Source organism: Limanda limanda, chromosome 7 (genome assembly GCF_963576545.1).
Source record: "Limanda limanda chromosome 7, fLimLim1.1, whole genome shotgun sequence".
In the NCBI taxonomy this organism is placed as follows: domain Eukaryota; kingdom Metazoa; phylum Chordata; class Actinopteri; order Pleuronectiformes; family Pleuronectidae; genus Limanda; species Limanda limanda.
Genome location: NC_083642.1, coordinates 6,329,202 through 6,344,872, shown reverse-complemented (window position 1 = coordinate 6,344,872; position 15,671 = coordinate 6,329,202).

The window sequence follows — 15,671 nt, the reverse complement described above, 5'->3', positions numbered from 1 at the left end:
GGGCCATACGAATACTCCTGACTGGTGCAACTGCTGGGAAGAGCAGGCTGTAACTCATCTGCTGGCGTTTATGGTTTGATGGAACCGTGTCTGCATTAGCAGCCGTGCACGACTCCAGCGAGGAAACACTGTGCACGAGCACCGGGCCGTAAAATAACAAGGGTTTATGTGTTTGTCTGTGGATGCTGGCGCCGTTGATTTATGTGTGTTATCAAGATTAACAAGCTTCTATCTTTGTCTTGAAAAACACACATTTGGAAAAAAACTGTTTGTTTGCTTCTCTCAGAAACAATGTTGAATATATAGACATTATAGATATGAGAGTTTAGAGGCATTGTTTGGGGCAGTGAGAGTAAGTGGTGCAGGATTAATTGCAGATTGACCTGGTTTTCAAAGGGCTCTGGTTAAAGTGATACACTCCTCTGAGTCTTGCTCCATTAAGCCCTTATTAGACTATTGAACATCACATTAGCATGTTCTCCTTCGATATCCTCAGCAGATCTTTCCCTTCCTGGAACCCAAGTGTAAAAGGGGATTGAATTGGACTTTTGCAAGAGGCAGGTAGAATATTAGATCTCATTTTGACTGTAGCTATCAACTCATTCCAGGAATCTCTGTCTGTATGTGGCTCACATTACTCGGGAACTGTTCACCTTATCGACCTCACACTTGGCATATGTATAGTTGAGGTCCCAAGGAAGGATGGTGCTAAATTTGATTTGATTTGACGCAACATTTATAATAAACTTTGAATAAACAGGCGACCAGCGCGTTCAAGACGACAGATTCTCCAGTTTGTTTTGATTTGAGTCGAACTTCACAGAACTTTGAATCTTTGAGTCTTTCCTTGGGTACTTTTATAGTTTCAGAAAGTAAAGCTGCAACCGGCATCACCACAGGAAAATCTAAAAGCTCATTCCACACAGGCAGGTTTAGAACGGGCAACGCACAAGCTTGTGTAATTACAAATCCAATAATGGAAAAATTGTAATGTACTTTTCTGCCGCTTGTCCCTCCAGAATGTGCAGAAACATACTGTAAGCCGTGATTTCAGTGACGTCTTCACTGGCTATATTTGCCTCGAGTGTCATGGAAATCTGTGGGCACACACATGGACGTCTCAAGAATCTCCTCCTCATGTCTGACTCATTGTAACTCGTAAGTCTGAGGCACCTACAGATGGTGCGAGCTGCAGGGATCAGGAGCAACTATTAAACGGCCCATTCTCCAAATTCTCCTCTAATCCCTTTCTCTTCCCACCCCCCCCGCTCGACTCAGATCAGGTCCGATTGCGAGAAGTCTAAGCCCCGTCCCAAAATGTGGGGAGGGACCTTTTGAAACCAATCCGACATGAGATTGAATCGTCTTTTAATCACCACAGAGCTCAGCTTTTCTTCCTCCCCCGTCTCTAAAGTTCTTAAAATATCCCTGGGAGGTTTTTCAGGCCGGTCGCTCATTTATTAAGATGAGCCAAGCCGAGGATAGACGTGGCGATTCAGACCGCGAGATGGATTTGATGTGACGGCCTAAATACATTTATTGAGATTATTTCCTCCTTAATCATCTCCACTTCCTGTCATTTACATTCTGAGTCTTAAATTAAAGCAATTGAGTCTTTTCTCATATGATCTCCACTGAAGTGACAGATAACAGAGATTAAGCTGATTCATAAATACTCAGAATCTCAAAAATCATAATTTTTTGGCGAACAAATGACATCCTGATGAAACGAACCATATACAGTATATTAAAGAAAATTAAATTAATTGCAAACTAAAAAAAAATCCACTTTGCAAGAGACTAAATCAGCAAAATTGAGCTTATCCTTATTAACAGCCTGTGAAATGGCTGATTATATTTGACTGACTCATTATTTTGGAAGGCATAAAAACAGCTTGAACAATTGAACCTCTGCATATCCACTGATGTACCGTTTTCTCTAATTCGATGACACATCCTATTAATCGTGGGGGTGGAGAGGTTTGTCCTTTGATTTAACAATGACAGGCTGCGTTGTGTTTGCCTCGATGGAGTCAGACTTGTGAAGCTTTTGGAACTGTTGACATAAAAGCCGACAATTTCCCCCTTTAAAAATAGATTTCTCTTAATTGAATCAGGAAAACAATCAGCAGAGCTCTGAGCACTGTTAACTGTAAAAGTTAAAAGAAGACAAGAATAAAAACCACAGCGTACAGAACACGGAGTGAGAGCAGGTGGAGAGACGAGATGAGCAGAGACACCTCACAAAGATCACAGAAGGAAAGGTCACACAGAGGTTCATCAGATGAGGTCAGGGGTCAAGTTGTAAAGTCACCCCCCCCCCAGGCGTTGTTTGTTCCCCTCCTACCTTGGGGAATGGCGAGGTGCTGTATGGGAGTGTGGGCTGGAACAGCTGTGGCTCTAGTGCTGCAGAAATCCGCGGGTCACTCCCATCTTGTTTCCTGCAACGGGAGACAGATGCAAGAGAAACGATCAGTGAGACAGAGGGAGACGACAATAAATGTTGGTCGAATCTACCATTTAAAGAAGATAAGGCTTTTAATTTATAACAGTTTAAAAAGTAGAACAAAGCTACAGTTCAGATTACCGAGAGATAAGATAAGAACTGTCGTTATGTTTGATTTTCTCAGAGGGAATCATATGTTTTGTGCTCTACTGATAGAGGGTCAAACCTGGTTATAGCTTTTGAAACATTCAAAAATCTTGCATTGTAAAACAAAAATGATTTCCTATCATAACTGAGCAGGAAAAAAGAAGTTACATCTGATACTTATTCTGAGAACAGGTTTGGTCTCTTTACAGCATTTGCCAAAGAAACGATTTCCAGCTTCAACATCTATTCACAAAGACTTCAGGGATCTATAGGGATGCAGCACATATATATTTTCCCATTTACTCAAACAGAGCATCTCTCTAACTCCAGAGAGTAACACCAACGCATAGAGCTATACCACTGTCAGGCATCCTTTGCTCTAAACTCAATATCTCAACCTAGAATGGCTCGGTCCCCCACAGGATCACGGATCGATTCCCTCCTACAACGGGCCGGTTTGCACTGCAGGCTTTCAATTGGTTTTATTAATTCAGGCTGTTTCAGAAAGTGATTGATCTGTATGAAAGTGGACCTGGAACCGTCCTGCAGCATGTACACTGTGCTGTGAGCAGTGGTCACAGAAGGTTAGAGCCGCTACACTGAAATATGATTCATATCACGATGTGTACACTGTGCTGTGTGCTCCACAAACCAAACAGCAGCAAACTCCAAATATAGAGAAATATTATCCAGTGCGTTTAACAACTGTAAAAAAATACAGTGCCTGTTGACAGTGACACAGCGTTTACTCATGTGAGTGAACGTTTGCAGCTCCGTTGGTCGGATGATGAGGAAAATACAACAAAACAGCCGCTGAGGAGAAACTGCATGAGACGGAACTGTTTTCACATTCACTGTGTTACTCAGTGAATCAAGTGCGTCTGAGGAAAATAGAGCATGAATCATTAACGTGCTGCTATTACACAACAAGTGGATCTTCAATCACAGAGAAGTCCTGCGTCATCAAAGTGAAACCGGGAACAGTTTCTGAAGCTTCTCTCTCACTGGGCTCGATAAACGTGAACCAGGCCGGTGAGGTGAGATTAGGTCAGGTGCCCCAGTAGCCCCAGTAGCCCCAGTAGCCACAGTTGTCCCAGTAGCCCCAGTAGCCCCAGTAGTCCCAGCAGCAACAACCCCAGTAGCCCCAGTAGCCCCAGTAGTCCCAGCAGCAACAACCCCAGTAGCCCCAGTAGCCCCAGGAGCCACAGTAGTCCCAGCAGCAGACCCATCAAACCCAGCAGCAGCAGCAGCAGCAGCACCACTCCCATGGGAGAACAGGATACGATGAGGCGTCAGCTGCCATGAACTCTTAATTAGAAGTAATGCACAATAGATGGATGCAGGGCGCACACACACACACACACACACGTAGACACACACACACACACACACACACGTAGACACACACACACACACACACGCACACGCACGCCTATTTATTCATGTAAAGGGAAATGCTTCTTTTTCTTGGTGTTATATTGATAAAAGAGAATAGAATAGTAAGAAGTACAATACAATAGAATTCACTTGTGCGTCTTAATGTCTTTTGCAAACTCACAATACTGTAAAAGCACATAGTTAATAATAATTAGCATGGATTAGAGATAAGCCATATTCACACACACACACACACACACACACACACACACACACACACACACACACCTATTTATTCATGTGAAGGGAAATGCTTCCATTTCTTCCAGGGTTTAGATTGTCAGATGATATCCATGCATGTGTCCTAATCCGTTTTGCACATGACCAAAACATAAATAATACTTAGCATTAATTAGTAACAAGATCCATATCCACACAAGCACACACACACACACAAACACACACACACGCACACCTTTATCAATACATGTGAGGGGAAAGGCTTCCATTTGTGTTTGAACGATATTGTACTACACTAAAGAGAAGAAGAAACACTTCATGCATGTGTGTGTCCACACTCTAACACATGTTAATACTGTAAAAAAACACATATAAATATATAATATATCAAAACAAATAATAATTTGCAATATACACACATCCCTATGTGACACTGGCAAAGAATAAGAACACAAGAATGTCCTGTTCAGACCATAACAAACTCCTGCATCATCCCAAGCATGTGGTCCAGCACACACACACACTCTTACTGCACACACACACACACACACACACACACACACACACACTTCTTACTGCACAGTGCACACACACACACACACACACACACACACACACACACACACACACACACATACACACACACACACACACACACACACACCTGCCTCCTCTGTGTGTAGCTTCACCCTCCTCCAGATCAGTTTGCAGCACTGAGCCACACCGCTTCATCCCAACAACCACAACAAATTACATAACGCACACCCCAGCTGGTGGACGACGCACAACCACAGAACTCATCGGCGTGAAGAGAAGTGTCACAGCGCGTCATCCTGATGGGGGGGTGAGGTGGGGGGGTAACTTACTCACTCGCTCGGCTGGGCGCTCCCTGGGAAGTCCGGACAGTGACCAGCACCCGGGCAGATGACTCACTGTCTGTGCTGCTCCTCTAAGCAAAGCATCTCACTGTCCTCTCCTCCTCTCCTCCCCTCTCATCCCTCCCTCCCTCTGTTGTATCCTCTCCTCCTCTCTGTGTGTACTCTTCCCTCTCTCTCTCTCTCTCTCTCTCTCTCTCTCTCTCTGCAGCTCCAGCTCACTTGCTGCCTCCCATCAGTCGCTCACCTGCTGGTCCTCAGCTCTCAGCTCTTTGGAGTGTCCGCACCCTGAGTGAGCATCCTCTCTGCCGCTGATTCTCCTCCCACTCAGCCTCCCTCTCTCTCTCTCTCTCTCTCCCTCCCTCTCTCTTTCCCTCCCTCTCTTTTTCTCTCTTCCTCACGCACACATGCACTCTTTGGCTGTTACTTCATCCATCCCCACCCTCTTTGTCTGTTCTCAACCACACACACACACACACACACTCACACACACACACACACACACACACACACACATGATCTGGTACTTGACAAAATCCCAAAAACTCTAATCCACGCATCAACCCCCCCCTTCCACCATCATCGCCGTCAAAGCAGGAGACCCTCCCCCATCACTCATTCAGGGGGCAAGTGAAACCTACAGCCCAGAGAGAGAGAGGGATGACTCGGGTAACAGGGGCTGTTGCTGTGGCAACCACATCAGCCACATGTGGAAAAAAAACATAAAATAAACCACTCTCATACACATTCATGTTCACGATGATCTGACTTGAACGAGGGTGATTGTTCACCTCTCCAGTGTCCTCAGTGTGCAGGACGTGTGTGCAAAAGGGTTTTAATCACTGCAATGAGTCTTGTTCAGTCCCCAGTGCACATGTGCGTTTGCTGCACTAAGCTACTGTCGGCAGTTTCCCAGCTTGTGTCACCGCTGAGGCCTTTTTTTTCTTCTAAATCCCGGCTAAATAATGCTCTGATGCAGTGAGAGTGTCGACTCATCGCTCGTCTCCTTAGACAGCTCCTCAACGAGAGGGTGAGCACCTTAAGAGTAAAGTAGTGTGTGTGTTCGGTGTGTGTGTATGTGTGTGTGTGTGTGTGTGTGTGTGTGTGTGTTTACTCTTCTGTATGTGTCAGACCTGAGGAGATAACGAGGGGATTACAGCACAGTCCTCATCCTTTGCCACATTAAGAGCTGTGTGTATTGTTATAAACAAAACCAAATAATCTTCTCGTGTCCAGAGGTCACCGGTGGAAAAAACGATATAACGTGACTGAACAAAACAACAACAACTAGTCCATATTTTTTCTATTGAACCCCGACCATAAGGTCACGGTTTACATGGGGTCCAGTTTTGTTGGGATGATCCGATGGACCAGCGGGTCTGGGATTAAAAAAGACATGTTGCCTGTGACAGCTTTGTCAATAGATGGAAACACATTATCAGATAAGAGCGGGCAGATTTGGGCTGTTTGAAATCTGATTAGCACAGAGTGGACGTTTCAACACGGATCATTGCAGCTGGTTCCTATCGCCTCACTGGGACCCGCCCCCCCCTCCTGTGCACGTGCTGATGAAATAATAATGAATAATAGCAGGATAGGTCTAATTCCCTCTTCACGTAGGGAGCTGATCTCCTCCTGGGTGGAGGGCGATAGTTGGCTTGGAATTGATAGCGTCCTCCCGGCTCTAATGTCTTCTGCAGGATGCCTCACTAAATCCCTTCTGAGAAGCCCCTGGGGATTCCCATCCCATTAGCCTGGTGAAATGTCCTGTGGTTCCTCCTCTGCCCTGCCCTGCCCTGCCCCCCCACCCCCGGTCCCTGAGAACTGCTGCTGCTGTCCAGAAGTCTCCCACTTCCCTCTCCCTCTTTCCCAGCCAAGACATGTTAAATAATAATACTTTATCCCCCGAGACACAAGCTCAAATAATGGCTGAGGCGAAAGCGAGCTAAGGATCCTGAGAGGTGGAGGAGAACGAATCAGGAGTCGGCAACTGTGCGTCGGCAAAATCAAGTTTCATTCTTATATACGAATCTGAATTTATACAAATTTAATGGAAAGTTCCTGCGGCTTCAAACTCGTGTTGTTATGCAGAGCAGCAAGTAGTGTGCGTGTGAGTGTGTGTGTGAGTGTGTGTGAGTGTGTGTGTGATCCCACAGGCCACTTAATAAAGGCTCAGTTCTGCAATCACAGACACATTATCCACCTCCAACATGTCAGGGGTCTCCAGTGGGCAAGAAGGCTGCTGCTCTGAAATATGAATGAATGGTTATTAATGTATAACCTCCACTGAGCGACTCCCACGGAGGTTTAATTAGCGGAGGTCAACCTCAGGGGGGGAGCAGCAGTGCGATATAGTGGGAGAAATATATATATATATAAATATACACTCTGCAACAAAAGCATATATAGAACAGAGGTGCACAAATAGAGTGTGCACCCAAAAAAGAAAATTTTGTCTTTTTTTTATTTAATCCCAGAGTGGTAAATGTTCTTAGAGGAAAAACAAGTTTGATGACGCAGGTCTGAAGGTTCTTCTGCTGTTTCCTGATTCGTCAAAACCCTGACCCCCCCCCGCCCCCCCCCCCCCAGTCACTCCTAAAGAAATGGGCTGTGTGTAATCAAGCCAGTAGTGTGTTTGCAAGACAAAGTAGGAGTCAACTGCTTCCTAACTCTGGAAGGAACTTTACATCCCTCACCAGTATCTCTCTGCAGTGCACCTCAACCCCACTGGGACTGGGATTGTGACTCTTGCTTCTTATATTCTTATATATTTATATATTTATATATGTATATATTTTTGTTGTTTTTTATATATATATATATATTTTTATGTTTTTATTGTACTTTCCACTCCAGCAGCACAAGAACACTTCCCTACTGGACACTGACATAATCACATCATTGCATCCCATTCCTGTATCTGTATATATGTTCTCCGTATGTGATTTATGTATTTACGTCAGTGACGTGTTTTAAGTGTTAACTGTATAAGCTACTGGATGTTCTAAATTTCCCTTGGGATTAATAAAGTATCCATCTATCTATCTATCTATCTATCTATCTATCTATCTATCTATCTATCTATCTATCTATCTATCTATCTATCTATCTATCTATCTATCTATCTATCTATCTATCTATCTATCTATCTATCTATCTATCTATCTATCTATCTATCTATCTATCTATCTATCTATCTATCTATCTATCTATCTATCTATCTATCTATCTATCTATCTATCTATCTATCTATCTATCTATCTATCTATCTATCTATCTATCTATCTATCTATCTATCTATCTATCTATCTATCTATCTATCTATCTATCTATCTATCTATCTCTATCTACATGAACGTGAAGCATATTTTGTTTGAATGCCTTGTTCTGAGCCGGGTAATAATGGGGCGACATGGAGCGTAGGGAGGGGAAATATGAGCATGATGGTGTTAATATGATCTTTTCTCTCTCAGTAGATTATATCCTTGTATCCTGGTCGTGTTTGGCGATGAGCACAGCGACTGTTTGTACCAAAAGTTAAAAACTGTCAACTCAATAGTCCCACCAAACATTTCACTAAAGATCAATCTCAAAGTGACACGACAGACAATTCAGTCGTTAATGTATAAGCCCCGTGAACAGACCCAGATCTGATTTATTCATGCTGTGCGCTGTGTATGTAACATGTGGAAATTAACATCTGCAGTCACGCAGAGACACATTCAGCTCTTGACGCTCGGAGATCTCCCCCCCCCCGGTGTCATCATTTATTACACGATCACACCGGAGTGCTCAAACGTTTGGAGACGCTCCTCTGGTCCCATGTTTTCCAAATGTATCATGAAGAGGCAGCAGCTGCTTCCTTCGCCCGCCATCAGTTCTCCAGCAGCCAGAGATAGAAGGAACACATGTGCTGCGAATTATCACATAAATAGAACCAGCCGCTGCCTTGTCCCCCCCCTACCCCACCCCCCCAACCCTCAGACTGACCTGATGCATTCTAACAAATGGGAGTCAGATTGTCTGTGGCTGCACTTTGAGCCTCAGAGCAAATCTGTCCAGACCAGAACATCTGAAATGTCTTATTCAGGTGGAAGCTCATCTGTGTAGAGTTTATTTATATGATGTGAATCATTTATAAAGAGTCACCTCTATGTGGTTTAATCTGTTAATCTGGTAGGAAGTGACATTAAAAACCAGCTCTTTGTCCGATTTGCTCCTGAACATGTGAAAGCATCGGAGCCTTTTGTCCTTCAGCCATAAAAGTGACCGATGCCATAATCAGGCAAAAGCAAATACTGGACAAAATTTAGAAAGCAGATAAGTCTGAAAGGTAGTTTGTTCCCAAGGGAACTGCGCCTCTAAAAGTCCTCTTAAACAAACAGTTAGATAAGGAAATCATGTTTAGTATTCCTTATCACGACACTTAAACACACCAACTGTTTTTACTTTGAGGCACAATTTTCTGCTACAATGCTGCATTCAAGCTGAGAAACTAAAAAATACTTATTACACATTGGCCGCACAGTTAAATGCAACATGCTGGGAATTCTAAATAATAAAGAATCCGAGGGGATCTGATGCGTGAGGAGACTCCTGGATTGGTTGTCTTGAGCTCACACTTCTCCCCCCCCCCTGACTGGGGGTCATATTCAGTATGCATTAACAGCCGCGGTGCAGCAGGTGTTTTTGAATAACGCATGTTCGTCCAACCAAGCTGTTCCAGATTTTCCAGCTCGTCTTATCTCTCACAATATCCCTGTCCGGTTTTCCTTGGTGACACGGCCCCCGGGGGAAATCACAGGGATGCAGATGTGTCTTTCCAGCGAGCAGGGGTCAGTCTGTGTACCTCTGTCGTGTGATATCAGAGCTATGAGGGTGTTCAGTGATATTTATACCCTTCTATCTGTGAAGTGAAACACTCCTCCTGTCCATCAAGACCAGAACAAACAGCAGAATTACACAAGAATCTTATCAGGCGAGAATTTCTTATCCCACGGGACGGAGATAGCAGGAGGCAGCTCGCTATAAAAGCTCCTGGACGCAGCCTCCTCCTCCTCCTCACTCCGGCTCACTGCAGCATCCACAGCAGCATGAGAAGGGCCAATGAACAGGCTGCACAATGGACGTCCCCAGACATATGCTCAGGGACTCACCCATTCACCAACACTACAGCAATGAAGACCTTCGCCCCTGTTGTTCCAAACCAGAAGAAGCCTCAGCCTCGACAGACTGTCTCAGGGCGACGAGGTGAACTTCAGAAAAGCTGGAGGAAGAACTTTTCTAAAGAACAGCTCAGAGAATCAGATAAAGTCAAATGGAAAAGAGTCCTGTCAAAGTTCCCCGGCGCCCGTCTGCACCCTTCTGTCATCTGAGCTTTTTTTTTAAGACATCTTGTGCCTGTGCTCCATGATGGATGACATGTTAGGATTTGGATTATTCAGACGAGTAGAACCAGGGGCGAGCTTGTCACTTTGGTGCTATATTTAGTCCGACGGCAGGAGACTCGCAGAGAGACAGTGTAGCCTGATCGGCCCTGACAGTTTTGCTCTTGCACTACGTCCGCTTTTGCAGACAACTCGGCTTGACGTGCACAGACGAGCGTGCACAGGCAGACTGACACCGGGCCGGGCGGCTTCGTGGAACAGTGGCGAGCGCATGTGCAGGAGGAAGGAGACGGACGGGTGATGCAGAGTGACGTCTCCTGGGAAATCAGTGGACACAAACAGACGAGTGTTTACAGTGACCCCTCCTAAGTGATTTGGGGGCCGGACACAAAGGGTGAAATGGGCCTTGAATTTAGACAGCGTTATTAAAAATAGATTGTGGGATTGCATCACACAGATCGGTTATAAATAGCAACAGCAGCTTTAAAATAACCTGTTTTTTGGGATGCCAGTGCCTGCAGAGCACAAAGGCAGATATTTGATCAGTCTAAAAAAAGAAAACAGGCATAATTAGGTCCCGTGAGATTCTGAATTTGACAAGTATCCAACTTGAGGACTTGTTTTTGTTATAGTATTTATCTACTGTTACATAATAATAAAAACATATATAATAAAATACATATTACAATATCAAGATGCACGATTGCAAAAACTGCAACAGCAACTTAATTATCCTCAATCTAATTGTGTCTGTTTTACGATTTCCAAAAGAAATATACAAATTTGACAAAGAAGCAAAGATATATAATAAAAAAATTTAAATATAAGCAAAAGTTGAAAATAAAGTTCATCAATAGTATATGATATAGATTATATTCAATATAATATGAAATATATATCAAATTATATGTCATATGTTATTATAAATCTTAAATATGTAGTAGTAGTAGTAGTAATAGCAGTAGTAGTAGTCATAGTAGTAGTATTTGTAGTCTTAGTAGTAGTAGTGGTAGAAGGGTAGTATTAGTAGTAGTGGTCAGAGTAGTAGTAGTAGTGGTATTATTTCATTATAAGTGATCATCTATTGTTGTTTGCAACTGAATGATCCATCTTTTTGCCACTAGAGGGCAGATGATTTGATAACTACCACCTACTCAATCACCCTCTAATAAAGACTTATATATACAGTATATAAACTAGATAAGTACAATGAGTTCGAGGAAAACGTTCCCTGCTCCTTTATCCTGCATTTGAAAACACAAACTGACGTCTAACCTGGAAAAAGACAAACACCCGAGGGAGGTCAAGGACTGCAGACCTGAGCTGCATGAAGGGCGGGTGAGCTGAGGCGTGGATAAAACAGAGGGATCAGGGGCCAAGTTGTTTGAAAGAATAGACAGGAAGTTACACAATGGACAGCCTGCTTCAATAATCCAACAATAATCCATCATGCTCCAGAGACAGACAGAGACACACAGGCAGAGTGCACTTTGTGTCTGGATGTATGTTAGAGAGAGGGAGAGAGGGAGGGGGGGAGCGAGGACGAGAGAGAGAGAGAGAGAGAGAGAGAGATAGAGAGAGAGAGAGAGAGAGAGAGAGAGAGAGAGAGAGAGATAGAGAGAGAGAGAGAGAGAGAGAGAGAGAGAGAGAGAGAGAGAGAGAGAGCGAGAGGTGCCCCTATACAACATCTCAGTATAAACATTATCCACACCAGCAACACTCCCATTTCCTCCCATCATGGGAGCTTAGCAAGACAGGATTACAACCAATTACAGGCCTCCATGGGCGAGAGAGAGAGAGAGAAGAGGATCATCTGTTTATTGTGGATGACCCGAGATGACCAGATGGAAGATGATCATTCAACATTTAATCAGCGCCATGAGAGCAGAGGTCAGAACCCAACAACGGAATCACATTAAACATCCGCAACAGGTCGGGAGTCATCATCCACTGAGAGTCGAGAGAACGTATGTGATCAAGCAGAGCATCAACGGGGGGGGGGATAAGGCCATGATATAGATAAACTGCTCACACTGAATCTTACAGTGCACTCTTAAGAAGTAGTTCAAGGTAAAACCGTGTTGCTTTCCAATCTAATTAATGATATTTTATTGTAATTTCAAATTAAGTACAACTTGTTGCGCCTTATTAGCAAACTGTGATACGAAGTCCAACTGATAATCCTTAATATTTTGTTGTTTGTAATTGATAATTTCTTGAATATTGGCATCAGACAGGCACGCTATATTATTCTGTATCATCCAAACTTTCTTACAGCAGATTAAATAGAGACTCACCAGAATTTCCTTGGCCGTCCAATTCGAAAAGGCGAGCACGGCATTCTGTAGGATTTGTTCAGTCAAAGTTTCTCTATCGGAGATTTTATCCCACTGATTTCAAACTAAACTTCCTCTTCAACATGTATATTACACCTGCAGGGCGATTTTGACTTTGTCTCCGCGTTCTATTCCTGCAACATCGCTCTGCGACATCAGCAGTTTGTGAACAATCTGTCACAATCTGTCACTTTGCTTTCCACAAACTCGCCCATCTGAGAGAACCTCTGCTCAGGTTTCATTTCGCAGACATCCCACTTCACTGGTCTCCTCTTTCTCTTCCGGTCACATCACCTCATCCCCTGACTTCCACCTTATCCTTCTTCCTTCTCTTCACGTTTTTATCTCCAGGGCTCTTTTTAAATCCTCTTTCAGACGCTCCTCTTCATCCTCACTTTGCGGCTGTCTCCCTCCTCTTCTCCTCCACGGTGCAGGAGCAGTTTGTATCCCGACAGCCACACTGCAGTCTCAGAGAACGAGCCGTCACTGCTGAGAGACGCAGGCCTGCAGCAGGTGAGAGAGATCCTCCTGCATCTGTCGCTGAGGAGTGATGATACTGCGGCGACGCAGCGTTTAACCTCCTGCAGACGGAGGCGGTGGAGGGCCAGACATTCGTGCCACCACACCTCACGTCTTCAGAGTAGTTTATCCGCAGTGGCAGGAGTGTGTGCATGCTCAGCTCCCTGCCTGACACACACAGACACACAGACACACACACACACACCACTCAATCCTGCCAGCACTGCAGAGATGGAAGAAGGACCAGGTATCTGTTTCCCCACTGCTGCCCATCTGCTCTACCTTTTAACTCTCCATTCATCTTACTTACAGTCCACTCTGGGGACTGGTCCACACGCATGTGGTCGACCAGGCCGGTCTGAGTCTGTGACATCGAGAGTTTCGAATGAAAAGCTCTTCTCTGTTTTGTGCTGATTTGTCAGAATTCGAAACGTAAATGACAAAAAGGAAACAGAACAACTCACCATTTGCTTCTGGCCTTGGCGAAGGTCTTGTCCACCCTGGAAAAATAAAAGCACAAGTTGACGGACAGATTTAAAAGGGTCAAGGTTAGGCAACACAAATTAAAACCCAACTTTTGACATTGCGGTTGTCTATATTTGGGGTTAATGCGTCAAAAAATAGCTCAAGCTGTTAGTAACTCCACACAAAAAAACACAATAGTTAGCAGGAGAGATGTGAGAGAACATCAGCACCAGGTGGCACATGACTGAATCCTCCACTTACTGATAGTTTCCGTGTCTCGTGTCTGCCTGCATGACAGTTTGCTCAGACTGATTTAAGTGTGGACAGTGCACAGGGACGGTGGAGTGTCCTTCCCACTCAACAGCCACTGAACTGAGAGCTGGTAAATCAGTGGGCCGGGTTACCCTGAAATAACTCCTGCCATCTGTTGAAGTAGCATTTCCAGGGATGATTACTCGCCTGATGTCTCCTGAGACAAAATGAACCTCGTCCCGGGTTTGAATCTGTGCAATGAGGCTGATTACTCCCTGACAGCCCAGTGTAAACTATCATGTGTCCTCAGGTCACGCTGGATAAACAGATCTGAGCAGTAATCAGTGGAAACAACAGCCAGATGATGCAGCGTTGGGAAACCATTAAGAATGCAGGGTTGAGTTTCTCCCAATAGATGGCACTGTGTGTGCAGAGAACATATCAGCCTCTGGCAGGTGAGAGTCAAGTCAAACTTCTACAGCTAAACTCCACTGACCAGAATCAGGATATCTAGTGGAGGCAGGATCTCTCTTAAACAACCTGACAAACCACAAGAACCAAATACTTTAAACTTGATAATCAGAAAACCGCACAACAATGAAACCATGTAACGTCTCTACAGATGCAGCAGTTTACGTCCGATTTATGGCAACAAAGTTGATATACGACACTGACAACTGCCGTCCAGTGAGGGAGTCACGGCTGGAGGCCTCCCAGCTGGTGGTGGCGACACGGAACAAAGGGAATGTTTAGTATGTCTCTAAGGATTTGTTGCCTCCCCTTAGAAAGCAGAACTGAGATACATTATAAAAACTAGAATGATAGACGAGCGCACAGAGGCCAAGGCCCAGAAGTCCCCTTAAGAAACCACAATGCAAAACAATAGATCTGGATTTTTATATAGAAACTCATACATGTAGAGAAAAGAAGTTCACAACGTTGAAGAAATTAATTTTTTTAAATCCTGGAAATGCTCCTTTGTCCAAATCTTCAGTAAAATCAAAGCAGTTTTCCTGCTGTTACTATTCTCATGAAAACAAAACTGCTTAACAAAGGCATATAGCACTAATCACAAACTACAGCGGAGAGTGTCATCATTTTTTGTCTTTACATTTGGACTTGATGGTGGCACTAGATAATAATATCAGGAACAGCACTGAGATAAGATAAGATAAAATAAAATAATCCTTTATTAGTCCCACAATGGGGAAATTTGCAATATTACAGCATCAAGAGTAATAAGTTACACGTAATACTCAATTTAAAGATAATAATACTTAAGTGTAAACTGTAAAAACTAAAGAAAACTATGAATGGAATAAAAACTTATATTTACAGTGTAAAAACAAGAAAACTATGTACAGTGAATGGATTACACAGGAACCATTGTATTGCACAGAGAGTTTCATTCACATACTTGTTCATTCATGAATGTCAGAATCCGTCAGGCGACCAGATAACACCTGATATTTTGCTACAAGTCAAAAAGGCCAAACTTCTGGTCTTCAGGGGGAATCACCTTAACCAATCATCCTCTGGGGACCATGAATGTCAATGTCAATCTCAGTTGAGATATTTCAGTCTGGACCACAATGACAAAAAGAAGCCATGAGTCAGGCAGCAGAGG